Below are 9,636 nucleotides of genomic sequence, written 5' to 3' on the forward strand. Positions count from 1 at the left end.
ATTGGGCACCGGTTGGCGCTCGTGGGCTGGGCGGGATTAGCCCACATCATCTGTAAACCTAAAAATAAATCCTGTGAAAAGTGGTTATTTGGTCAACCCCATATAGTGCCAAGTGGCCTTTGTTTTAGCCTAGTTTTAGGATATGTTGCTGGTAGAAATTCATTTGTGTATATTTCCTTTAACCAATTGTCATGCAACTTAGTCTAAAGAAAAGATTGTGATAAAGGTAAAGGTAAAGTTCAGTATTGGGATTTGTTGTTGTTGATGACTATAAATTATCATATGATAGTTTGGTAATCATGTAGCATTTATGGGGACCTTTACACCTGCAAGAGGTACTTGAGTTCATTGAGTAGATCCAAGTAAGGATATTAAATCATTTGCAACATGTTGGTTGGGAACATACATCTTGGGATAAGATGTATATTTGGTACATGAGCTAAAGTTTGTCTGACATTTCTGTTTCTTGGTTTTTTCTTCTTCTACAATGATTTTTGATTGGCACCTGAAAGCTTCTTTAGTGTGGTATGAAAAAGAATGTATAATATGCACAATGGAGTATGCTAAGCATCCCACTAGGTTTCATCTTAGCCCCGCTATCTAAACCATGATCAATCTTTGTCCATCAAATTTTAATTTGGACGATGCTTTTTAGGAAATCCTAGTCCTCCTATGATTGGGGAGGCATTTACAGATGGTAAAAGCATGATCTTTATTCCTAGTCAGGTCAGTGGGTTATGGTTAGTGAAAGTAAAGATTCTTTCTCTTTTCATTGACTGATGATGTTTCTTCTTGCCATCGGCTTGGGAGGATCATTATTTGTAGAGGTTCTAATTGTCAATGGGTGGAGTGTTTTGAGAGGTGTGGGCGTATAAGTTTTTAACCTTGTGGGGCCTATTCGGATGGAGGACACCTTTTAGATAGATGCCAGATTGTGATAAGAAAACGCATTCTATCCATAGGAGATCAATCACATTGGCTCAGAGTTGCATCTCCCTTCATTTTTTTTTATTCAAAGTCTATTAAACATTCATACCTAACCTTGCATTGTTATGAATTTACCTCTTTCAAAAATGTCATGGTCCTATAAAGTCTGCAGAATTTCAATTTGATTTAACTCAACTAAACTAGGCTTATTTCGATTATTTGAGTTGGGTTCGGTCCATTAGTTCCATGAAAACTTTTCATGTTACCACTTTGTTTGAGGCCATGGTTGTTGAACTCAAAGGTAGCCAAAAACTAGGTATAGAAAGAAAAGGAGAAAATAATTGCTAGTTGCTTTCTTACAGAAGCATCCACTAAAGCATCTCATGTGGAATGGTATTTTTGAATCACTTCCCTGAATGCGTGTTATTCACTAACATTCTCACAATTTATCTTCTTTCTATTTTACAGGGTAGACAAAGAACCACTGTGGGGAACTTTCTGTAGAAAAATAAAGCCGTTGTTGATATCCAAAATCTTGATAGTCTTTGGTCAAAATGATTCAGCCTGAACAATTCGACTTCTAAGAGTTGTAGTTGTAAATATTTCTTGACAAGTTGACAATACTATTTGACAACCGAGGGATCTCCATCTGTAGTTATGAAAATCTTTAATTGTTCGGATCCTTGATATAACTATTTCTATTTAAACAAGTGATAGTTATAAGGTTGTTAGTCTACAGAAAGAACAAATTTAAGAAAACAATTTTGTGGACAATTAGTTTTGATTTCAATGTTTCAAATTCTCTTCATGTTAATATATGTTTATAATTCTTACACTTTCTGGGTTTTTATAAAATTTTTGATATCTTTTCAGTTTGGATAGACTTCAGAATGCTACTTGATGCCACTAAAAGTGTAAGAAATGCATGTTAGCATATACAAGCTAGCAATATTGGAATATTAATGTTGAACTAGTGCAATAAATACAAACATATTTTACAATAGTCTTATAATTATATTTGTCATGAGGTTACCTTATGAATCAAATTTACTAAAAAAATTTGGCAATATATCATTTTGGTGTGGTGGAGAATAATCTAAATAAGTTGGTAGACAAACAATTGGCTCTCTCTCTCTCTCTCTCTCTCGCCTCCCTCCATCCTCCTCCCTATCCATCTATATATGTATATATAGATGTTCCTGAAATTCCAGTAGAACCATAGAATCTTCATCAATGACAGGCGGTCTCTGACATGTTTCAGCTCCATAGATGGGGTTTTCTGTAACATCCTTGATGGTTTGTTATAAAACCCTTGACCAAAATAGTCTTGTAGGTGGGTAATGGAATGTATTATGCAAGGTAAATATTGGCCATTCCAGTTCATTAACAAATGTCTTATAAATCAGCAGGCAGATAACTCACTATTAAATATGTTAAACTTTGGATAAGAGTCAGCTCAGATCAACATGTGGTTGGATATGTTGACCCTTGTTCAGTAAAATAAATGCTTATGTGGAAATTATGGGTTAATTCTACTTGGTGCCCTTGTATGAAGACTAGTTATGCAATTATAGATTCATATCTTTTAACTTTATATGTTTAAGTACGCATGCACGCGCTTACATGTGTATGTGTATGCGTTGAGAGGGGGGAGGTTTGGGAATCTTTATTTGCAGATATCGGTTGACTTGTCTTTGATTTGAATGATTTATGGCTTAAGGTCATTCAGATCTTGGTGTCATAAACTTACAATGTTTATATTAATGATGGAAACTAGTTTTTGCACTTTTACGTTAATGTTTAGTGTTTGCTGAGAAAGCAAGATTTGGAATCCTATTCAGTTTGTTTATTAATTTTATTTTCCAAGTTGTCAATACTATGAAAATCTTCCACAGTGAGATAGAAACAAGCACTACAAAGGCACATAATAAGTATAGTACTTTCTTTTATGTATTAACTTTAGCCAAATTACCCCTAGTGTCAAAAATACAGAAACACAAAATTTCACAAATTTCCAATTCTGACTCTTCAGCCTATGCATCAGACCAACTCCTTTGGTACAAACTGATAGGTGGAATGACCCAAACATACAAAGTTAAAAAGCAATTGACTTTTCTGTCATTTTTTAGCTTTTTATTTGTTTTAAGGAAATATAAAGTAGACTTGGATTAAATTTGAATCTGATCCAGGTTGCATGATCTGAACCTAAGCAAATCTTACTGATGATTATCAGAGACCACTCTCTTTTGATGATTCTTCAAGGGATTGCAGGGAGGAACTCAAGGAAATTATCAGAGACAGCATTTCCGGGCAAAACCTTAATTTCCCCTACTTCCAAGGAAGAAAAGTCCTCCAACTCCACTAATGGAAGGGAATATGATTATACTGTTGATATTCCCTTGACAAGCTCCAGCCAGCCTTTGATGGTTCACCCTATTTACAGGTTCTTGATGGAGAGGATTCAAAGATATTTTGACTATTTTGATGTAAATGCTGGTACAATCATTGGGGGTTTAGTGGCAGTTGGTCATATCCTCTTATCTTCTTTGGCCATGAAAATACTATATTCTGTAATTCACAGGAAGTTACACATTAGCTACTAAAACCACTAGTTTATGCATGGGATGGTTAATGAGATTATCAATTAACAGTTATGAACACCATGCTATTCAGGTGTTTCACCTGATAGAAGGCCTGAGGTTTCAACTTCAAGCAAGTATTTTCCCACTTTCAGAAGAGTGTTCAGGGGTCTAAAAGACTATGCAAGGAAACTTTCTGATGTTGTTGCATTTGCCCAAGAAATTGAAGATTGGGTTCTAGAGAGGACATCTTCAGGCACTGAGGAGGGGAAACAATTTGCATTAGAAGGGATCCTATTTCAGCAGCTCTTTCGTAAGCCTTACTCATTGTATCCTTCTGATGATCTAAATGAGGATGAGTATCTTGGAAGACTTCCTGCATACTATTGCAGATGGTTTATGGCGTACCTTTTGGCACATACATGGGATACTGCCATGTTTTGTGTCTTGTCCACGTCATCCTGTACCTAAGTTCTATACAGTTGAAAGGGCAATACTATAAGTATGATGGATAAGTTTTGAGTTACTAGTCTCTATGACTGATCATTTCCATTGTAAAACTGGATTTTGGAAAAAAAAAATATTTATGAATGTCAAGATGGTATGGTAATTTCCATAGAAAAGGAATTCATATTCCAAAATGTTCAGAAGAGCACATAAAGTCATTGATGTATCTTTCACCATTGCTTTTTATCAGTATAAAATATGAAAATTATGTGTGTTGTCGCTCGGATTGGCCGAGGGTAACACTGTAAATTCACTCCTGAGATCCGGGGTGGAATCAAAGGACTCTGGGTTCTGGGTTCTGAGGACGGAGGTGACCGAGGTCTAGTGGCCAAAGTAGGTAGTCTCCCAAGGAGGACCGAAGAGGCCGTGGGCTGATAGCCAAGGACTGGGTCCTTAGGTGTGCATACGAGGTGTCCGAGATGAGATGGAGAATATGTTCTGCCAGAAAGGAGGTGTCAAAGGCCTCGGGTGTGGATCCGAGGCGGAGACTCCGATGGTCAAGTTAGTACAAAGAGTAAAAAAGGGGGGTCTGGTGCAAAAGAAAGATCGGACGAGGAATCCGCTAATGGTGGCGTGCATAGAGACCATGGGGTCGAGATCTCGAACTTCAAGCTCCTCCTTGAAGCAGTCGATGTAGGACTGCAGACTCTCACCCAGCTTCTACTTGATGGACATCAACAAGACTACACTATTTTAGCATCGTTTGTTGCTGATGAAGCAAGCAAGAAACAAGTTGGCAAACCACTCTCACAAGCTGATCGACTGAGGCGCGAAGCTGGAAAACCATCGACGAGTGGCTCCCTTGAAAGTGGCCTGGAAAGTCCGGCATGTCAAGACATCGGAGTACCCATAGAATATCATGAGTGCTCTGAAACTTTCCAAGTGCTCATCGGGGTCCAAATTCTCATCGTACATCTCCATCGTGAGAGCCTTAAAGTAATCAGAGCTACTTATAATTCCTCTCTAGCATGCTTAATTTTTTATTCTATCCATTCTAGTCTTGTTGGTAAGGTATGAAACCAAGAGGAAAGGTTTCCTAATAGATTACTGTAGTTTGCAAATAGAGAGTCCCTTTCATTGACAACTGTCTTACCACATGCCCTAGTGAGAGGCCTGAGTAGGGTGAAAGAAACTTGGGGAGAGATTCAATGAGAAAGTAGGGATGGGTAAGGGAGGAAGGAGAAAGCGTTTAATAAAAATGGGGAACGGGGAGAGGAGAGAGCTGCTTACGTGGTGTTACATGCCCCATTAGTGGGCCCAAGTATTTTAGGAAAGTTAGTTGTTAGTGGGTTTGGTTAGTACTTTAATGGGCCATGTATGGAATAGGGACCACATGGATCCACATTAAAAAGTTGTTATTACTTTGTTTTGTTTTTGGTTATGGGGCAGTTAGTAGTGAGAGAGTGTCATGATAAGTATGTATGTATGTGGGTGTAATGGGTTATGGGTATTTGTGTGAGAGTTGGAGTCTATATATAGTTCAATTGCTTCTTGAGATTAATCAGTTGAAGAATTTTATCCTTAAACCGTTAAGGTTTCTAGCAGAGGTCTTTCGTCTAAGAATTTTATTTACTATTAATTAATTGATAAATTAATAATTAAAATTTGTTGTTAATTAGCTAAAAATATTCAAATTTATTGTTAATATTTAAATTTTTTAATAATTGTATTCTTCATTTAATATTATTTTGTAGTAATTTTAATAATTGTTATTATTTTTATTATTTTTAAATGACATTTTGATTGACTTTAAATAAATTAAAATAATTACAAAATCTTAATTTTATAAGTGGTATTTTAAAATTCAGCTAGTGAAAATTTTGGAAGAAAAAATTATTATATAAGCCCTTAAAAAAACCTTGAAATTGGGCTTAAAAAATAAGTCCTTATTTTTAAAATAAGCACTTATTTTAGGCTTATTTCCCAAACACCAATAAGTGCTTAATGGTGTGGCCCCCGCCCAAATAAGCACTTATTTCGAATAGGTACTTATTTTTATAAACACTCCCAAACATTACCTTAGTTCTTTGTTTAGTTTGGCTTTTACACTTAAAACAAAAGATGAATTGCTGAAACCTCCCCTAAAGTTTCTCATTATTGCTGAAACCTATCCCAAAGTTTGGTAATTGCAATCACCTCGTCTGAATTTTTTGACACAATTGCAAGTAGACCCATTAGAATCATCTAGTAAGTGGCACAAAAATATCCAAAATGCCCATACAATTACTATTGAAGCAATGGTTTTCAAAACTGGACCGAAGATGGAAACATTTTGGACACCTACTCTTGGGTCAAATGGTCTGACAGTTTGGTCTAACCTTGAGCAAAACAGTTAGGGGTTCAAAACCAAAGCCAGACTCATGACCGGTTCCTAGGACAAATGATCCGACCATCCAGTCCGGTTAGGTTATCAAAACCATAATCAAGGCTTGTTTCTGCATAAAAATGAAACGATACAAACTTTATAAACAAAAAAAATAGAGAAATCAAGGTTGCAGCTTTACCTTGTTGATGTGAATGAAAATTTTAGAAAATAAATCATGCAATTTCATAAAAGAAACCGAAAGGATTTGAGCAACAATTCATGTGAAAAGGCTATTTTGGACATTTTAATACAATTTTTAGAGGATTCGGGAGCATTTGCAACTATGTTAGAAAGTCGGGGAAGGTGATTGTTATTATCCAACTTGAAGGAAAGTTGCAACAACAAACAAAAACTTCAGGAGAGGTGATGGGTTGGGCGGTGGTGGGTTGGCATGACCCAGCACGACAAGCGTCATGTGGTGGAGGGCCTGGAGGGAAGTACTTTCCAAGGGTCAGGTTGTGAGAAACATGGAGGTGAATGAAACACAATTCGTAGCTAGTTATACTTTCCAAGGGACTCCTGTTAGAATCCGGATCTGCTCCTCATAGAGCGCACCTCACACAGACCTCAGCTCCATCTCACTGTATGTTATTTAGGAGAGATGTTCCTAATACACGGTGGGATGGGTTTGTGATGTCTGTGTGAAATGTTCTTTATGAGGAGTACACCTTAAACGGACTTCACAGCCCATCCCATTGTGTATTGGGAATGAATTGGAATCTATTCCTCATAAAGCATGCCTCACAGTTATATCTTGCCCTGCATTGGGAACATCTTCCTACGAATAATAGATACAAATATGGTAGATGTTCACAATGTGGGACCAGGACATGCTATGAGGTCGGCCTGAGGCATGCTATGTGAGGAGTAGATCGAGACTCATTGGAAACATCTTCCATCATTTGTATTGTTATTCATGGGGAGATGTTCCCTCTATGAGGAGCAGATCCCAATTCCTCGGTGGAAGATTCGGATCTAGTCCTCACAAAGTGCACCTCACACGGATCTCACAACCCCATCCCATAGTGTATTGGGAACATCCTCTGTCATTTGTATTGTTATTCATGCGGAAATGTTCCTAATACACGGTGGGATGGGACTGTGACGTCCGTCTAAGATGTACTTTTTTTAGAGAAAATTCCTAAATAATACCTTGTACTTTGATGGTTGTGTCAAGTCAGTCCTTGAACTTTAAAATGTGTCTTGCAGTACCATGAACTTTCAAATTGTGCCTAATAAGTCCCTACTGTTAGTTGACCATCAGTCAACACCCTCACGTGACATCGGGTGTGCATTAAATAATTTTAAAGTGGAAAAATTACCCTTTATGATATTTTTCTAACAATTTTACCCATTTCATCTAAGTGTTAAAAGAAGGAAAGGGGAAGAAGGGTTATGAAACTGGACATGTGATCGTCTGATTATTGTTGATCATTGAACAGGGGAGCTTGAAAAGGGGAGTGGGAGCTTCAACAATTGAATAGTGTCCAGTTTTGTAGCCCTTCTTCCCTTTCCTTATTCTAACACTCAGACAAAATAGTTAAAAAAATATAACGTGATGGTGTTGACTAACGACCAATCAATGACGTTGATCTATTAGACACAATTTGAAAGTTCATGATACTACATAGACACGTTTTGAAATTTGGGGACCAACTTCACACAACCCCCAAAGTTCAAGGTATTGTTTAGGAATTTTCCCTCTTTTTTTTATACATAAAAGAAGACAAGAAGTACTTTACCTGGTATTTGAACATGATGGGATCTGCTACTCACAAATGGGCGTCTCACAGGCACATCCACCGTGAATTGGGAACATCTCCCATGAATAATAACTAATAAGTACTGGAGATATTCCCAATGCATGATAGGATGTGAGTATGAGGCACATGTGAGGCGCCAGGTGTGAGGAGCAGATCCGGTCTCTATTTGAACAAGCTTGTGCTCTGAAATTGGAATTATATCTATCTATATATTACCTTAAAGTAAAAATGAGAATGGCCATAGTTTTGGAAAAAATATTTGTTTAACTTACACTATTTATTTTTTCTTGTCTTGGAATATATGTTTCTTTTTTCTTTTCCAACCTGTAATTTATTTTCTTCTCTTACACTTGCTTCATGTTTTGTTGTGTTAAATTTTCCTTGTTTTTGTTTTACTTTCAATACACAAGTTTTTCCCCTTTGCAAATTAAATCCGTAATTTAATTATTATTTTTCTTAGCATTCAAGTAGGTTATTATACTTCAAATACTTTTTTTTTTATTTTCTTTGTATCGGTTTCATAGTTGATTTAGATGGTGTTTGGAAGCATGGGTGTTTTTTGGGCCCGATTTTCAAGAAAAAATGTCCATGCTTCCAAGACTTGTTATTCACAAAAAAAAAAATGCTTTAATTTTATTTGGGAGTGCTTCTGCTACTTAGGCAGTGAGCAGCACTATGCTGTTTGGTAAGATGATTTTCCTCACCGTTTTTCATGTATGTGCTGACAGGTAAGCACCACATATGATACATGTAATTGCCAATCAGTCAATCGTTGGGGGCAACCATTCACTGATGCATGAAGCGCCAAATTTGACACTTCATGCATCTGTGGGGTCCCGATTTACAAGGCATGCCCATTGTTCAAGTGTTTTTTTCAAAAAACGCATGAACCAAACAATCATATATATGGGCGTTTGTTGAAATGCCTATGTGGATCCAACGTGACATAATGTTTTAGAAAAACGGCTATGGTTCCAAACATCCCCTTAAGGTATAACCATCTATTGTTGTCATGTGTGTTTCAACTTAATATATTGCCGTTTTTCTTTTTAAACAAAATCCAATTTGAAGGACCCTTATTACAGTTTCAATTGGGTAAAGCCAAACTAATTCCGACCCAAACATTATTTTTGGTTTATTATTGTTAGATAAACTTGCATTAATTTTTCTAATAATATGTATTATTTTTATTATGGTTAGATAAATTGTTGTTAAGTTTTATTATTCTAAATTGAATTTAAATGGATTTTTATTAATTTTTATCATTTTTGTTAAATAAATCTAATTTGATTTTTACTATTTTTTATTAAATTTTATTGATTTTCTTTTAGTCATATTTATTTTATTAATTTATTAATTTAGAAAAGATGAATTAATGGTTAGAATTAATCGTGATTTAATTTTTTTAAACATCTTTTATTAAAATGACATTATTTATTTGATGGGTTTGGGCATAATTATGTTATCAAATGGTAGGCTATCACATTACATCATA

This window comes from Nelumbo nucifera, chromosome 2 (genome assembly GCF_055504915.1).
Source record: "Nelumbo nucifera cultivar China Antique chromosome 2, China Antique-T2T, whole genome shotgun sequence".
NCBI lineage: Eukaryota > Viridiplantae > Streptophyta > Magnoliopsida > Proteales > Nelumbonaceae > Nelumbo > Nelumbo nucifera.